General features: G+C 45.6%; 1 protein-coding gene across 12 annotated transcripts in view; it reads right to left on the reverse strand.

Annotated features, from left to right (window-relative positions):
- The window catches only part of HDAC4 (histone deacetylase 4), a 248,173-nt gene extending 232,871 nt beyond the window's left edge, over nucleotides 1–15,302 (reverse strand). For 4 of the 12 annotated variants that reach the window (XM_054829931.1, XM_054829932.1, XM_054829929.1 and 1 more), the window contains exon 1: nucleotides 14,489–14,551. The gene's annotated coding sequence lies outside the window, so the exon portion shown is untranslated. Of the gene's footprint in view, nucleotides 1–13,961; nucleotides 13,982–14,488; nucleotides 14,552–15,169 lie in introns of those variants that run through there. The other 8 variants (XM_054829930.1, XM_054829923.1, XM_054829925.1 and 5 more) reach the window with 5 other exon arrangements.
- Nucleotides 15,303–16,222: the final 920 nt, after the last annotated feature.

A 16,222-nucleotide genomic window follows, 5' to 3' on the forward strand; every position in this document is an offset into this window, starting at 1 on the left:
CTGCTGGTAACCAAAGGGGCAGCAATCCCCATGGGAAGCTAAAGCAAACGTATGCCTTTGTATTTGCAGGGGTTCCAGGTTTTCCACTGGCTCCATTTTTACATTACAAGTCACAATCCCCAGCCACAAACGTGGTCGGAATAGAAAATTAACTCAAACACCAGGAAAATGTAAATTCCTCTGTTGAAATGCTCTAAATAGGGTTAAAATTTTAATGACCAGCATCACCCTTTGATAAAAACTAGAATCTTCACTCAAATATTTCAAGCTTGCAGCTGACAAGCAAGAAAAGTAAAGGAGGAACAACTGACATTACTCATACTTCAGGGGGTTTGGGCTTGGGTTTTATTTATTTATTTATGTTTCATAATGCCATCAGAGCAAAAAAAGGACAAAACCCTTCAAAGAAGTACTTGCAGGTTACCTTTAGAGAGACAGAGGCCATCAAATTTTGGAGAGTTCACTTACCGGGTGTTGCTTCCAACACCAGGGCTGTTATTTAACCTGGAGCGAAGGAAGAGCTCCATTTACTTTCTGATTTAGACCACATTTTATACAGCCCATTTTGTCTGTCTGCACAACACGAACACAGCAAGACAAATTGGAATTGTTTCTTGAAATAAGAAAACTGGATTGTAAAGCCACGGAAACTAGGACATATTTCAAGGACTGATACAGTATCTGCCATGGGGGTTTTTTTAGGAAGATTTTAAAACACTGTCAGTCACCGGTTGAAACGACAGACTTCAATTCAGTGTCCTCAAGTAAGCCTTTGAGCCCTTGCTTAGATACGCAAGGATTCACATTCTGTTAACTTTCTATGATCTAGATTTACAAACTAAACTTGTCGCTTTACAAACTAAACGACATTCTTCCCCATAAGACACTCCTCTTTCAGGACAGGAATCAAGCAAAGTAATTTAAACCTGGTTTTGTCCCTCCTCAGCCTTCCCTCTCCATTTTTAAAGCACCATAGCCCAAACTTCAAGGTCTTTTATTCACTCCTCTGGGTTTTGCACCTTTGCACGCTCCTAAATATCCTGCTGAAACCTTCACGCTAACAGTCTCAGCTACTACACCAGGAGGAATTGCTTGGCTTTCAAGATGAGCTGCCATCGAAGCTCTGCTGTGCAGAATCCCCTTTTGCTTTAGCACCTCCTACTTCAAATATTCCAAAACAAATGAACAGGAAGGAATACAAGAGAGTTTCAAAAATCTTTGGGTTTGTTGTTTTTAAATGTTAACCTGGATGAATCTTGCGTTATCGTGAGCATAATCATTAATAAGTCACGTATGCCAGAGGAAAAAAAAAATGGCCCAATAGCCAAGGCTAGCAATCGTCGCCAGCTAACACTGCGATGCACTTCTGTAGGAAGTCACTGAAAATGCAAAGCTAGCACTACAAAAGAGAAATAACTCCTTTGGATTTTAGTCACCTCTGAAAATTTACGTTTTGGCACCAGTTTTAAATTCAAGCATCAGTACACGCAGCTGCTGCAAAGCAAGCGTGACTCTCCGTTACCTGAAAACGCTCTGTGTGCAAAGCGTGCTCCAAGGCTGGGGCGGGGGGAAGGAGATCGGAAGAATTTTTTCCTAAAACGGAATGGGGAGATAAGATCAAGTGAAAAGGAGCAGAGGCTGCTGACATATCTGGATGCACAGAAGCCAGTAAATATGCAAATAGGCAGCCACTGCTACCAAGAGCACAAGAAGCCAGTAACATTCAAAACCAACTTCAATTCTACTAAAATACATTGCATTAAAGCAAGAGAGACGACTCCAGCATAGAACCATACAGAACAGTTCCCTTTGACCAAGGCAGATTTACTTCTCATTCAAGGAAATACTGAACAAAGGTTTCTAGTCAAAAAATGTCTCAACTTCGAATATCAGTGTTTATGAATCACTTTGGACATTTACCTTTTAGTACTCTAATATAAAAAAGACTCTACATAAAGCTATAAACTACCCTGACAAAGCTGCATCAATTACCAAACCAGGAAAGAGCTTCTTGCCCAGAAGCCACAAACAGCAAATTTCACACAAGATTTCAGAGAGAGGAGAAAATAAAGGCTGTATTGACCGTGCATCCCTGAAGACAGATATTACAGAGCAAGAACTTAAGTTTACGTGACTTGACAGCAGATGATAAACTCTGAAGTTAAGAGCTGTTTCAAAAAGGCAATGCTTGGGACATCCAGCTACTGGCCTTGAAGTTTTGAGAGGGAGAGACACCAAGCAGAAATGTATATGTGAGAATATGAAATAGATATTATTTCACATATATATTTACATATAAATATATATTTACATATGAAAACAGAGCCAAAGAAAGCATTTCTTTTTATTTTTACTTCATTTTATCTGCCCACTACCTCTGAATCAGAGAGACAAGCTCAAAGGCCAGTGTGGGATACAGCCCAAGACATGCATTTTGCACATCTATAAGCAAGAGTAAAAGCAGCTCTTCCCTACGACGGCAGGGACTGAACTTAGCTTCAGTAACTTATTTCATTCAATGAGCTCGTTTCCTAAAAAAGGGAAAAAAAGTACTCCAACTAGGACACCTGCTTGACAGCCCTTGGCTTCTCTTCTGAGACTAAGTACACAGGGAAGTCTGCTACCTAACAAGCACAGAGAACCTCAGCAATTGCCAGTATCAAAAAATAAGTAGGTACAAAAGCTAAGAAGATGTAAAAAAGAAAAAAAAAAAAATCAGACCCTTCCAGGCTGAATAAGCCTCCCACATATGGCACAATACAACAGAAACAATTTACCCAGAAATATAAGCCACTGCAGAGAGATTAAAGCAAACTACAACTCTCCAAAAGCAGGACTGGTAGCCAGCAGAGAGGATTCAGATATTACCACTTGCAGGAAACCATCTCCAGATCTCTCCATACCTGTGGTAAACATAACAGATTAGTAATTTAACAAGAGATAGCTCAGCAAAACTCACAGCAGCGAAGGTCCTGAAGAAAAGTAATGACAAAGCACGTTTGCTGGCAGGGAGGCTAAATGGAGACACAGAAAGGGTTCGTGAGGGCCTGCTCCGAGAGCAGAGAGCCACGCGGAGAGCAGGGGAAGAGACAAGCAACTGCAAAATGCCAGACCATGAAACACTTATGCTCAAAACATACTCTTTCCATCACAGCCACCCCAAGCAGAGTCACTGGAAGCAAATTCCCTACTGCCCAAAAGCACCCGGTGGCAGGGCTTGCAGGCTCTCTCATTTCGTAGTCCTCCTGCAGCTGCAGGAAAACATCAGTACCTTTTCCTATGTTTGCTTGAATTTCACACCCACGCTTGTTGGTTGGCTACAGCATATGCTCAGAATTCAGTTATCCGTATTCAGAGGCTGTGATAATTTAGATTTTCATTGCCAGTGTTAAGAACAAGCCTCAGAGCTATACACTGAGGCCCTGGAATTTAAATATACGATAACACTGTAAATAAAAGGAAACAAATTCCTTAAGGAAAACCTTTTTGCATGCCAGATCAGTTCCCAATAGTAACTGCTCTGCTTTGACAAGAGATAAATATTTACAGTCTAGAACAGAGAACACCTTGTGTTGCAATACTAGGAATGCAAGCCTCATCAGTCCCCAGCATACTTAAGAGGTTATTTTGATAATTTTTTTTAAAAAAACAATCTGAGTACTTAGAAGCACACACATTAGTCTGCTCATTTACACCACCAAAACGAAAAACTGAAGGTAGTCATACAGAGAAATTGTCAAACATACTGAATCCGGAACAGATTTTCACAAAAGGAGACCTCATCCCCCAGGGAATGTAGACAGTTTACAGCAAAAGTCTAAATTATTGCCAAGAATATGCTGCTTTTTTTTTTTCTTTATTTAAATATAGCCTAACTTGCTCCTCTTACAAGTTTCTGTAGTGAATGCAGACACTGAAGATTTTTCTTACTGGGGCAAAAAAGGCAGCAAGGAGGATCAGATGTCCATATTGAACTCCTCGGACTGGGGGGTACCACATCGGGAATACCCTTGAAAGAGGGAAGAGAAAGCTCAGGCTCTAGTTCGTTAGGCTATCTCTCAGCTTCCAGCGTGACTCCCAACCTCCTGGCTTGATCAGCTCCTTCCAGCAAAGGAAAGAATGTGGGGAATGTCATTCATAATGGCACTTGGGAAGATCTAGGAATTGAAAGTATACAATAACTGGATATCCTTCTCACGAGGAGGGGTGATAAGCCCCATGCAAAGCAGATGCTGTTCTCATTTCTAGCATTAGACAGCTGCATCTCAAGTTGCTTGGGTTTTCTACCATTTTAAATGAGGTAAATACCTAAATAACATGAATGCAATTTCTTTTTTTTTTTTTCTTTAATACTGTCTATGCAGTCCTCCCTCCAGTTTCTAACAGGACCTGCACAAGGACAGCCTGGTTTGCTGTTACACTACAGGATTTCATACCTGGAGTGTAATATTCCTCACCCAACTGCTATTTGGGCTTTTATGGCACATACCCTTTGAAGTGCAGCAGTCTAGCCGCTGGTAGGCTTACGGAAGAGTTCGATGTCTATCCAAGAGTCTCAGTTTTCTTACTTCCTTCTCCTCTTACAATGGAATTATTACCTTGTGCAAAACTTTCCTGTCTTGACCTCACTCACGCCATCGTTTGCATTACTCTGTGATACCATCTCCACAATCAGTCAAGCGCTCTGCCTTATGTTCTGCGCACAAGTTCATTTGCTCCCCTGCTTTCAGCATCCCTGTACATCAGTTTATTTTTAGACCAGTGTTTTTACAGCAAAGACCAGAAGCAGCACACTTTCAGTGCCAAACTGAATTCAGCTGAGATTTCTAATACTGTCAATAACTGATGTAAGGACACTATAGTTTGATGGTCATAGAAAACTGGTACTAGCCATATGTCTGCCATCCAAGACAGTCAACCCTGGGCACTGACTGCAGCGCTCTCCCGACTGCCCCACACCACCATTCCCAGGTTACCAGCCAGCTCACAAAGATCAGCCCAATACTGCCCAGAAGGGATTTGCACCATTCACCTCTCCATCAAAAGAACGGATTCCTTTGTTTTCTCGTGTGTGTGCAAGCTTTCTGCACCAACAAGGATCTGATCCCCCCTAAACCAAACACCAGCTATCTTTACACTTGCAGTGCCACGGACCAGACACAAGAATCAGATTCATCAGGTACCACCACCATCTATTTCTGTTTACAAAGCATAACCTAGTACAGGAAACATCAGCAAAAGATACTCACATACAGCCACAGAGGCTAACAAGACCGTGTAATCTGTGTAAATCCACCCAAAACCAGCATGGATTGCTCCTAAAATTGCATAGTAAAAGTCTTTTCTATGTTCAGCGATTCACAGTATGTGCTCATGACCAAGATTTCAACTTAGAAGGCCATCTTCTTCAAGGTATACTGTAGCTGATAACAGAGCTACACTTTGCCCTGAAATCACATAATTATGTACATCAACATAAACTTTGTTGTCTACTGATCCAGAAGTATCTAAGCTCTGGTTTGATAATTTATAACGTAAAAACTCAGATTACTGTTCTCTGTCACAAGTTGCCTTGTACCACTTCATAGGTTTTGCAGAGCTTCAAGCAAGAACTTGGTTTTTTAATGCTAAGACTTCATTCACAATTCATTATGATTAAGCCCATCATCAAATGTGCCATTTGAGGCATGGGGAGCAGATGAGGCAGCAGTCTGTCTTCAGTGCAGTGCATAGCACTGACTTCGGTACAGGGATGAAGAAAAGCCCAATAGAAAGGTAAGTGAGTACAGCCTCCAAAGTATTCAATACCTACCATGTGCAATCACAATAAATTCCCTGCTGTTCAGTTCCAGTTCTCTCCCTCCTCTTTTGATCGCGCTTCCAGGATTCTGTGAGATGCAATGTTCATTCAAATGCATCCTTCAGCCTCTACCAAGCTCTGACAGCAGGTAAGAGTTGGGGGAAATAAATAAGTAAATAAAATTTTCTCCCAACCAAAGCATTGGCATTAGATTCAAACAGAGAATCAGTCTTGGGTAGGAGAAGTGCACAACAGAATCCATATGGAAAATAATTTATTTTAGGAGGCTTATTTACATCAAGTAGGTGAGGAAAAACTGAAATGCAAATGCAGATCACGGTAGCCAATTTCTCTTCCAGTCCACTGGAAGGATCGGTTACTCAGTACGGTATCTAACACTAGCTTCAAACATACCTGGCTGTGTGTGGCTTCTTCATCTTGCTTTCCCTTCCTCTTCATCACAGACAGAAGACAAGACACACAGAGTTGAGCATACTCACTACCAAACATATCTGGGTGACACTGCCGCTGAGTAGGAACGGCAGCAATAGAATTAAACTTGGAGAACTTCAGTTAATTTTTGACAGTAATCACCACCTACAGCAGAGGTGATGTTTACAGAAATCCAGGGGTTGGATTGTTGACTAGCAGCAGCAAACAACAGCAACAGGCCAGGCTTTCCGCTTTGCACATGGAGCAGGAAGGGCTGTGCTTAGCATCAACCCAACAAAGATCCTGCTAGCATCGTAGGGAGCCATTTCTTTCACTGCCCTTGAAGACGCTACAGCAGCACAAACCACACTCAAACTGCATTGTCTCCTTGGGAAGGGGACACAAGGCAGCAGGAAACCACACCTTCTTGCCCTCACCAGTTTTATAAAAGGTGCCATCGCTCATGTCCTCCAACAAGTCCTCCACAAGAAACATGACCAAATATTTTCTGAGATACCTGTGCTCCCTTTTTCCCCAAAATTCCCTAAAGGCTTCTCAGCAGGGTGTACATCCTGCTGTGGTGCAAGAGCCCAACCTCTGTTTCAGAGTCCTGCTACCTTGCCTGTACCATGACTTGGAGAAGTCCCCTCCAGACTCAGCCAAAGCACTAGGTACAGGAACTTTTTTTTTTTACTATTTTTTTTTAAAGTCTATGCTGACTGGAGAAGCAATTCTCTTTTCACTTGAAGAAACACGTTCCATCTATGCCGTGCTCTAAAATATAATCCAGCCTGCAGAAAAGCTCAGTTTTACCTAGAAATTCTCCTTGACCATCTGCACCACAGGTCTTCCCCTTCCACTGGTCCTTGGGAATTAGATAACCTTTACATTCTTACTTGTTTGCAATTTGAGCCACTGCATTCAAAGTCAAGGCCAATAGCCCATATTCCATCTCATCCCACCTTTTCCAAATTAGCCAATATTCACAAATACCTGACCCGTTAGCGCTGTGTTTCCAGAGCGGAGACTTTACCCTTCTCACTGCCACACTCGCACCCTTCCCTGAGCCACCAAGCTCTCAAGGTTAAAACTCACAGGCTACTACATTTTTCAGAATCCTCAGCATTTCAAAAGGGTTATTTATGCAGTTTTTCTTCACTTAACACTTTTGTGCGCATTATTTGAGCAGAACAGCAAACCTCACAGCTCTACGCCTTCTATGAACCCACAGCAAGAAGGCAGGCCAGTTTTTTGCTCACCACAAGAACTACCTGTATTTGTGATTTTCACAGAATCCGGAACAAATGCTAACAAAAACTAGGTAACTAGAGCTCCCATGGGGAAAACTGTAACTTTCCTAATACTTAGAACAACACTCCCTTTCTGAATACTTGCTGGGAACAGCTTGCAACAGAATTAATTCATTGTTTCGGGCTTACATTTTGAGTCCTTTTCTTGGAGCGATGCACACAAAACACAAAGTTTTGTCAACACAACACCAGAACTAACTTGAACATTTTCCTACTGAGCAAACACAACATAAGCTTTTCCTATTAGCAGATTAGGAAAACGCAACACAATAAAAGTATGTTAACTGACTAGAGATAACTTTGTGAAAGCTACAGGTTTTTACTGAAATACAATGAAAAACCACACCAGTGCGAGCAGCAGGCCAGTTATGAATAACTCCTATTTCTCAAATTTAAGTTAATGCCAATTATATCAGCAAACTAATGCTATCGTGCCCGTTTGACAAATGAAATTTGATTTTACACAGAATGAGTCGCAGTATACTAATGCTCACAGAATTTAACAGTAATTAAGTCTTAGTGACAGACATCTCATTAAAGCACCAGTTCTTCAGAAAAATTAATAAAGTGAATTATTTCCTATGTGTGAAATAACAAAATTCTTCACTACTCATAAAAGATAAATGGAGTTGAGTTCAACTGGATGTCAGTGTTCACCAGAATGAAAGAGTGACGTGCTTAAAAAGATCATTTGAAACAATACATCGCTACGCTGCTAGCGCCCATTCTTAGATGTTAATCTTCTACACGTTATTTTATCCTATGATTGCAAAAAACCAAAACCCTTACAATACAATCATTAACCCAACAGCTTACTGGTTTGTTATAAAATGTACAGATGCATATATCCAGAAAAGGGCTACAGGAGATCAAACTTGATAGAAAACAAGAGTGAACGCAGGAACAAACCCAGGCACGACAGCCAGGTTGTACCCAAGGCAGGGTCTTCAATTTGCCATTTCAGCAAGTCACATGTGCAACACGCAGAGCTGAAAAACTTGCCGAATGCTTCCCTAGACATCATTGCCTCCTGGGCGACACGCTGCCACAACAACCCTTTGGCATATCCTATGGATTCTGGCTCCTTTCTGATCCTCAGCCAAACTAAATGGCTGTCTCTGAGGTCTCTTAGGGTAAAAAAAATAATAAAATAAATAAGTAAATTAACAAAACCTAATCTTGACCAAACTAGAAAGAGGTTTCTTATTAGTCTAAGATCTAATTCTCAAATTGCAACTTTTGGGTTTTTAAATACTTCTTGTACGAGGAACAAAGGTTCAATCATTTGATGAGGGCAGACAGCTAAGTGTGCCCGTGACCACAAGTCAACACACATTCCTCTGCGCTAGAAGACGGTAGTTTGAAGCAGATTTTATACAAACTTTTCTGAGGTAATATTCAATAGGAAAACATGAAAGAAAAAAAAATATGAAGTTGATCAAGATGTGTCTAGTAGCGAATGCCATGAAAAAAAGCCCGAATTTTTATAGAGGAAGGCCAAGCTATAATTCCTTGCAAAAGGAAAACCACAGAAGCTTTCCAAGAGATTTTTACAGTCTTTTCCAAATTGTTCCCTTTTTCAACATCATTATGCAACCTCTGTGTGCTTTCCTGCTTCTCTACCCCCTTATTTTACCCATTTCCCCACCCCAACAACTTCTAAATTTTGTAAGGCACAGCTCCTTTCAGATAGCCAGAAATACAGTGCATATTTGTCTCTTCTCCTCCTCTCAGTTTAAACTGCCCAAATCTTTCCAGCGAAGAAGCGTTGCCCAAAATCTGCTTGCTATTCAAGCAGTCCTGGCAACGACAAGCATCACTTCATGAATCATCTGTTATATATTGCCTTATCAACGTGGTCCACTGCAGGATAAAGTAAACCTGGCCCACTTCAGTTTTCTGCATAACACAATCAAAATGCAAGTGGCATTAATTACTACAGCGGTCTGAGGAGTTCCCTCATCCAAGGACTTGAATACAGACACAGTATCTGTAAGAGACAATCTAAATCAAATCAGAATGCTAAGACGCATTTCCTCCCCCACCACACGCAGCTTTTACTTTAATTTGTTAGAAGACTATTTACCCCTTTTACTAGGTAACAACATTGCCACATTTCTAATTATTAAAGCAGATAGCCTTAGCGTTTCTGCTGTTTCTCAGCTTAAACAATTTGAGGCAAAACCACGTATTTTTATGGGTTTTTTTTCCCCACCCCTACCCAGACCTCTGAGATCAGCGAGCAAGCTGAGGAGAGCCAGGTTTCTTTCACTGCTTTGCAGCACTGGTACGCTTGGACCTGGGGAACCTGGAAGCAAAGGTAAAAGGAAAACGGACTCAAAACTGAAAAGCAATTTTGAATTCAGCGACAAGACACATCCTGGCAGCTTCACTGTCCAGCAGCATGCGCTTTTACAAAAGCACAAAGGATTCCAGCAGGAGTCTGATAAAATTTGAACCCAAGGGCTGGCCTTGCAGACTAGGAAGTAGGATTGAAAAGGATTACAGAAAAGCAATGGGATAACTGGAAAGAAGCTAAAGGTAAACTGGAAGACTAATGAAGTAGAAGAGGACCCCACCAAAGAAGCCAGCAAGAAGAGTTAAGAATACATGGCAAATATTTAATGAGTGTTGCTACCAGTGTCCAAATAACATGTTCAATTAATATTTCTTTGTGGTTTGTGACAAGCTTTGCTTGTGTCCAAGCTTTTTGTAACAGGCTAGCAACAGATACTATTCAGCAAATAAACTCTTTTGATAATATTACCATGTGTAGTCAACCATAGATGCAAGACAAGTGAAAATATGGTCCCAAGGATTTCGGGTTTGTATTATACGTGTATATACACACACACACACACACACAATGCCAAGGAGTGTAACACAATCACTTCTTTAACTGGAAAAGGACACAAAATAAATGTTTTAACCCTAAGATTAAGTTGGCACAGCTGGGCAGTGAGCACTCAGGTTTTCAAGACCTGAAGAGAGCATCGCATTAGCACACACTTAGGCCACTTAACCCAGACCGCCGCATGCTACCTTTGAGAAAATACGAGGACAACTAGTCTCTGTGACCTTAGAAAGGCACAGCATGGCATACAAGCGTTAGAGGAATGCTTCAAACAATCAAAAGTGCCAAAAATGAAGACAGCAGTCTTTCAGTGGAACATGCCCAATGTTCAGCTGATCAAGAACATAAGCGCCCCACAATAAATTGTCAGTTTGCCCTCCTCAAGGGAAGGCTGCACAATAAGTTTTAAGAGACACTCAACATACTAACTGCTTTTAGCACAAGGTATGTGATAAGTAAGTTTGTGAGCAATCCATTGTAAAAGCTCTTGCCTATTCTCAGCTCTGGAAGACGAACGAAATTTGGCCTAGGATATTTGACCCTATCACACACTATGTATTTGGTGGCAATTTTTTGTCTCAACATTTTGAATGTGTTTGGGCACGTTCATGTACAGAAAGTCTGTAGCTTCCTCAGATTTGAAACCTACAAATGATCCTAGAGGGCAAGTTTCAGGCACTGCACCTAGTTTCTGAATTACAGATGTACCTTAAGATGGCTTTAAAAAAAACTCTATTCCCCAGAAAGCACAAAGCCATTTCAAAGAGAGATTAAGAGGGCAATCTAATCTAAAACCACGGACTCATGCTCAATTTTAACAAGTCCTACTCCTCGCCCTTGCAGTTCAACATGTGATTTAGGGTTAAAGAGTGAGATCAACTCCACCTTTTCAGCAGTCTATAAACAGGCAGCTCCCGTGCTTCCACCTCTGCCCACGGTAGAAGGCAAAAAGAAAAACGAGCATTCGCCATGGGAGCAGAAAGTCACACTTGCTCAAGTGCTGCTTTTGACGGATGTGCAAGCCACATGGCAGGCAAGCTACCTGCTCGTGGTGAAAGCAGAAAGACCCGGCAGGTTGGACAGAGCTTCCTTCCAAAACCACCCCTAATCCAACACAGGTCCAGGGGACTTGCAAACCTTCCCCAATCCAGATACTCCAAGGGCCTGGGAGGCAGCCTGCAGTTCAAGCCCTTCAATATCTGGGCAAAATGCGTTTCTTCAAGACAACCCACAGCAATCTGCATCCACTTAACTATTTCTTATCAGCTCCTAGTACTAGTAACTTCTTCAGAAGTTCATCAATCTGCAGGTGTCTGTAAGCACACCACTGCTAGTTAAAAGAAAAACTCATTTTAAGCTCATTGTTGTTCTTCCCTTTTCTGCATTAATGGGATGCTCACCATGAAACATGAGCACAGCAAAGCAGTAAGCTGCATCTTGACCAGCACAAAGATGAACATATGCAAGAAACTACTTTTTCTGGTTTATTCCTTTTTGCTAGCGAGTCACCCTCAAAAGGCAAGCAATAAATGAAACTAACTCCCACTAAGGAGTTCACCTGCATTGCACATCAGGACCTTGGTGTCCTGAACCTGGGGCTGACGGATGCTCCCTGGGCTTCTCCAGAACTCCTGCACTGCTTTCTCCTGGTGCTGACCACAAGTTCGGTAGCTCACACCTGCCAGTTTTCTTCTACTTTAGGATATTCTGTTGGAGATCGCGCTACGCAAACAGAGACTGCTCAACAAACATTTCCTCCCAAAGGAATAAAAGCTTTCATGCCACACGTATGCTGTTCTTTCATGCCTCCATCCCATTAAGTAAATGACAAATTCTTCTGGTATTCTGAGGTAATTTTCAAAATGCATTTCATGCATTTTCTAATCTGTCCACTTTCTAAAGCCAAGTCCTGAAGCAAACCCAAAAAAATTATAGGATGGCAAAGTTAAATTTTGAAGATATAAAGGGCTGTGGATTTTATATTTTTCCCTAAGTTCAGACAACCAAGGGCACAGCTTAAAATCAGCAACAGAAATCTGTCAGATGCGCATGCTAAAACATGCCATCCAAATATGAAGTATATAATCCTGGAAAGCCGCGTCTTACACATTCCGCTTTATACAGAAAATCTGCAGTCGCTAAAACTTACTCTTTCTAACTGGGTGGCATTTTACATTTCAAAATGTAATTGAGTGAACATGTTACCATGGTTACAGTAGGATTCTGCAATAACTTTGTTGCCTTGTAATTGCTGTATATTTGTATACAAGCAGCTGAGCTTTCTTAATTCAGTGCCCTCTTAACTCTTTCAGAGAGGCTGCGGAGCAACAACTGCAGCTTTTAGGCTGAAAACTCCATACGTACAGTGGCGGTGGAAACATCAGAAACGATTAAAACTCAGTGCCACGACAGACCGCATTACAAAAAAAAAAAAAAAAAAAAAAGAAACCTTGCCAAGAACCAGATTATTATATAAACTTCAGAGCTCCTTAGCTTTTAAAAATGTTGCCATTAAAAAAAAGTCCAATTCAGATAATTAACTCCAGGTAGCTTTTGGCAACAACCAAAAGCACTTTGACAGCAGCGAATACAGCACAAGTCCCATTTATTGACAGTACATAATACCAGTAAATCAAAATGCATTGGCAAGGAGATTATTCACTCAACGGTGAAATTCACTGTAGCGCGGAGGGCCAAAATAATACTCGCTCCATCTCTTCAGTCTCAAATTAGCATTATGAAGATAACGGAATACAGCTGTTGGAAACAAGCATGAAATAAAGCTGCCCGGATACCCCTGTTGAGAAGAAATGGAGAACACTGGAGAGCACCTACACCCCGCTCCACCGCCCTTGAGCTGCACACTGCATCCCAGATTTACAAGTGATTTTCACATCCCGAATCCACCCACACCTTTCCAACGCAGATCCCGCTTTCTTAGGAACATTTTTAGACTTGTAAACCAGTCTGGAATATCAAGCAAGCCTGTAACGTGAAATCCGCTCTTATGGCCAGAAAACAAGCGGTTGTGGTGACAAGCCTAATTTATGCAAATCTTCTGAAGCAGGCTACTGACAAGCAAACAACCACCCAAAAAAAAAAAAACCAACCAACCTTCCACTATCACAAAATGCGTGCACAAAACAATTACGCAAGTGTTTTGAATAAAGGGCAGGTTTACTTCCCTTTAAATGCTACGCTGCGCGGAGCTATAATGTCAAATAATTGTTATGTAAATACATTTGCTTACTGAAGATGTCATGCTGCGTTAGCCACGCCACAAACACTCAAAAGATAACATTTAAGGAGCCCAGCGATTGCACAGCATCTTTCCTGATAAATTCCTGCAGCAAAACCCACACACAACCGCTCAGCAACACCTCCCTTTGCGCTCCTCCGAACGCAGAACAATCTTTTTGCTGTTGTTGTTTGCTGCTCATTTATCGTTGCACAAACCAAAGCTTTACATTTCGGAGCGGCACACGCGCTTCATCCACCAGCAGCTCCCCAAAAGACAGTATTTTTGGGGGGAAGAAGGCGCAGCCGGCGGAGGACGGAGCCCTACCTCGGCTTGGACCTGTCATTCTCCCTTGCAGCCCAACATTACCTCAGGACTTCCAAAAAGCGCGGTGATGCTGAGGAGAATACCCCTTGTTTTCTCCTCCTAGCTACAAAAAAAAGCCATTTTTAATCATTTTCTTCAAGGGACCGCTGCCCCGGGGGCCGGGGCGATCTCCCTGGCCCAAGCCCCGGAGCCGCTGCCCCGTCAGGCAGCCCCGGGCCCGGCATGAGGCGCGTTCCGGCGGGGCCGCGGGCGGAGCCGGCTCCGACACAAACTTTCCCCAAGTCCCGCGTTATTCCCGGAGCGAAGAGGGGAGACGGGGCGGGGGGAGGTGTGGGGGGGGTGCGTGTGAAGAACCGACCCCGGGCCGCGGCCCGCTCGGCGCCGCAGGGCCCCACCGCGGGCGTCGCCCCCGCCGCAGGGCCGCCGCTCCCGCCCCGCCGCACCGGCCAGCGTCCGCGCCCCGCCGCCCCCGGGCCCACGCCCTCGCCACAGCCCTCGGCCCGGCCGCTGCCGGGCGCAGCACTCACCGCTGCCCGCATCGCTCCCCGCCGAGCCCCGCGCAGCACCGAGGCGGCGGCGCTGCTCGCCGCGGGGGGGGGGGGGGGGGGGGGGGGGGGGGGGGAAGGCGGGGGGGGAGGGAGAGGAGGAGCCGCGGCCGCCCAGGAGGGGAGGGATGAGGCGTGGCCAGCGAGGGAGGGGCGGGGCTTGCGGGATGGCCGGCCCCACCCGCCTCATTCACAAAAAACACGAGCGGCGGGGAGGCCCGGCGCGCTGAATGGGCGGGAGCGCTGCCTGTCACGCCCCCCGGCCCGCCCACCGCACCGCTACGCCCATGCTGAGTGATGGCGCGCGGCGGCCCCGCCCCGCCGAGCGCGCCACCCAATCAGCGCGCGGCGAGAGCCACCGAGCGGCTCAAATCCACCCGCCACTGCAGCACGGGCGAACCCGATTGGCGCAGGGAGCTGCCCATCACCTCCCCCTCCGGAACGCTCCGCGCTTCACGGTCGGAGCACAGCGGCAAAACAGCCGCGCGCCGCCGATCCCTTTAAGAACCCGGCGGCCGGGAGAGGCCCCGCCGCAATTAAAAGCCGGCGGGCAGAAAAGCGCGCGGCTTTAAAGGGGCCGCGTCGCGGCCACTCGGGCGCAGCGGCGGGGGCGGCACGGCCCGGGGGCGGGGGGAGTGAGGCGGCGGGGCGCCGTGTACTGACCTGGGTGGCGGCGGGCGAGGCGGCGATGCTGTGCGGCGATAGCCCCGGCGCGGACACCGCGGCGCGCGCGCCACCAACGGACTCAGCCCGTGACGGGATCCGCCATCTTGGAATTTTTAGATGGAGAGTCACGTGGTGCGACCATTTTCCCCCCCGGCCAATCAGGAAGCGCGGTTTATTTATAGCTACGGCTCCCTCTTTCCTACCCCCCCGTCCCGTCCCGTCCCATCCCGACGGGGGGAAGGGAACCAATCAGGCCACGCCCTGGCCCCCCCAGCCCCGCCCCGCCCCGTGGCGCGCGGCCCATCACCTAGGCGACGGCGCGGCCCGGGGGGCTCCGGCCGGTGTCCGCCATGTCGGCGCGGGGCCCGCAGCCCCTCAGGGACCGGCGGCGAAGCCCGGCCCGTATCGGGGCAGCTCGGCCTCGGAGGCGGGATGGGAACCCGGAGCGGGGTTTGGGTCCCCAGAGGCCCCGCTGGCCGCGGGTAGGCCGGGTCCCCTCAGCCTCGGAGGCCCATGCGGGCAGGGACCCTCGGTTGGCAGCTTGGGCGTAGCGGCCGCCTCTCGCCTCCGGGCCCGGGCGGCTGGCTGGCCGGCCGAACGGGAGGGGAGCCAGGGCTGTGGTGAAGCGGTCGCTTACCTCCATCCCCTCCCACCTGGTGATATCCTGGTGGCCGAGACCAGACTCCTGTGTCCGAGGAGCAGCACGAAGTGAGGAGACCTCCAGGCAGCCATTCCTACAAAGTCACGCAAGTGCGGCAAACTCCTCTTTCCCCTTGTCTCTCCTTGACCCACGGCTGCCCACAGCCTCCTCCACAGTTTCATCTGCATCTACTGAGGTGGAAACGTAACAAAGAGCTAGATTCGTTTGGCTGTGGGAGACACGAGGTGGAGGACAGAGCTGTTAGAGGAACACCTGTGGTGATACATGCCTTTGAAGTTCACTCTTCCACTTGTAACAATAAAAGTTGCGTGTTTTGTCTTCTTCCCTTCTGTCAGCTTGACATACCTAAGACTATGGGGTTTTGATTCTCAGGATTCTAATGGAGATAG

The sequence above is a fragment of the Grus americana genome, chromosome 6, assembly GCF_028858705.1.
Source record: "Grus americana isolate bGruAme1 chromosome 6, bGruAme1.mat, whole genome shotgun sequence".
NCBI classification, from domain to species: domain Eukaryota; kingdom Metazoa; phylum Chordata; class Aves; order Gruiformes; family Gruidae; genus Grus; species Grus americana.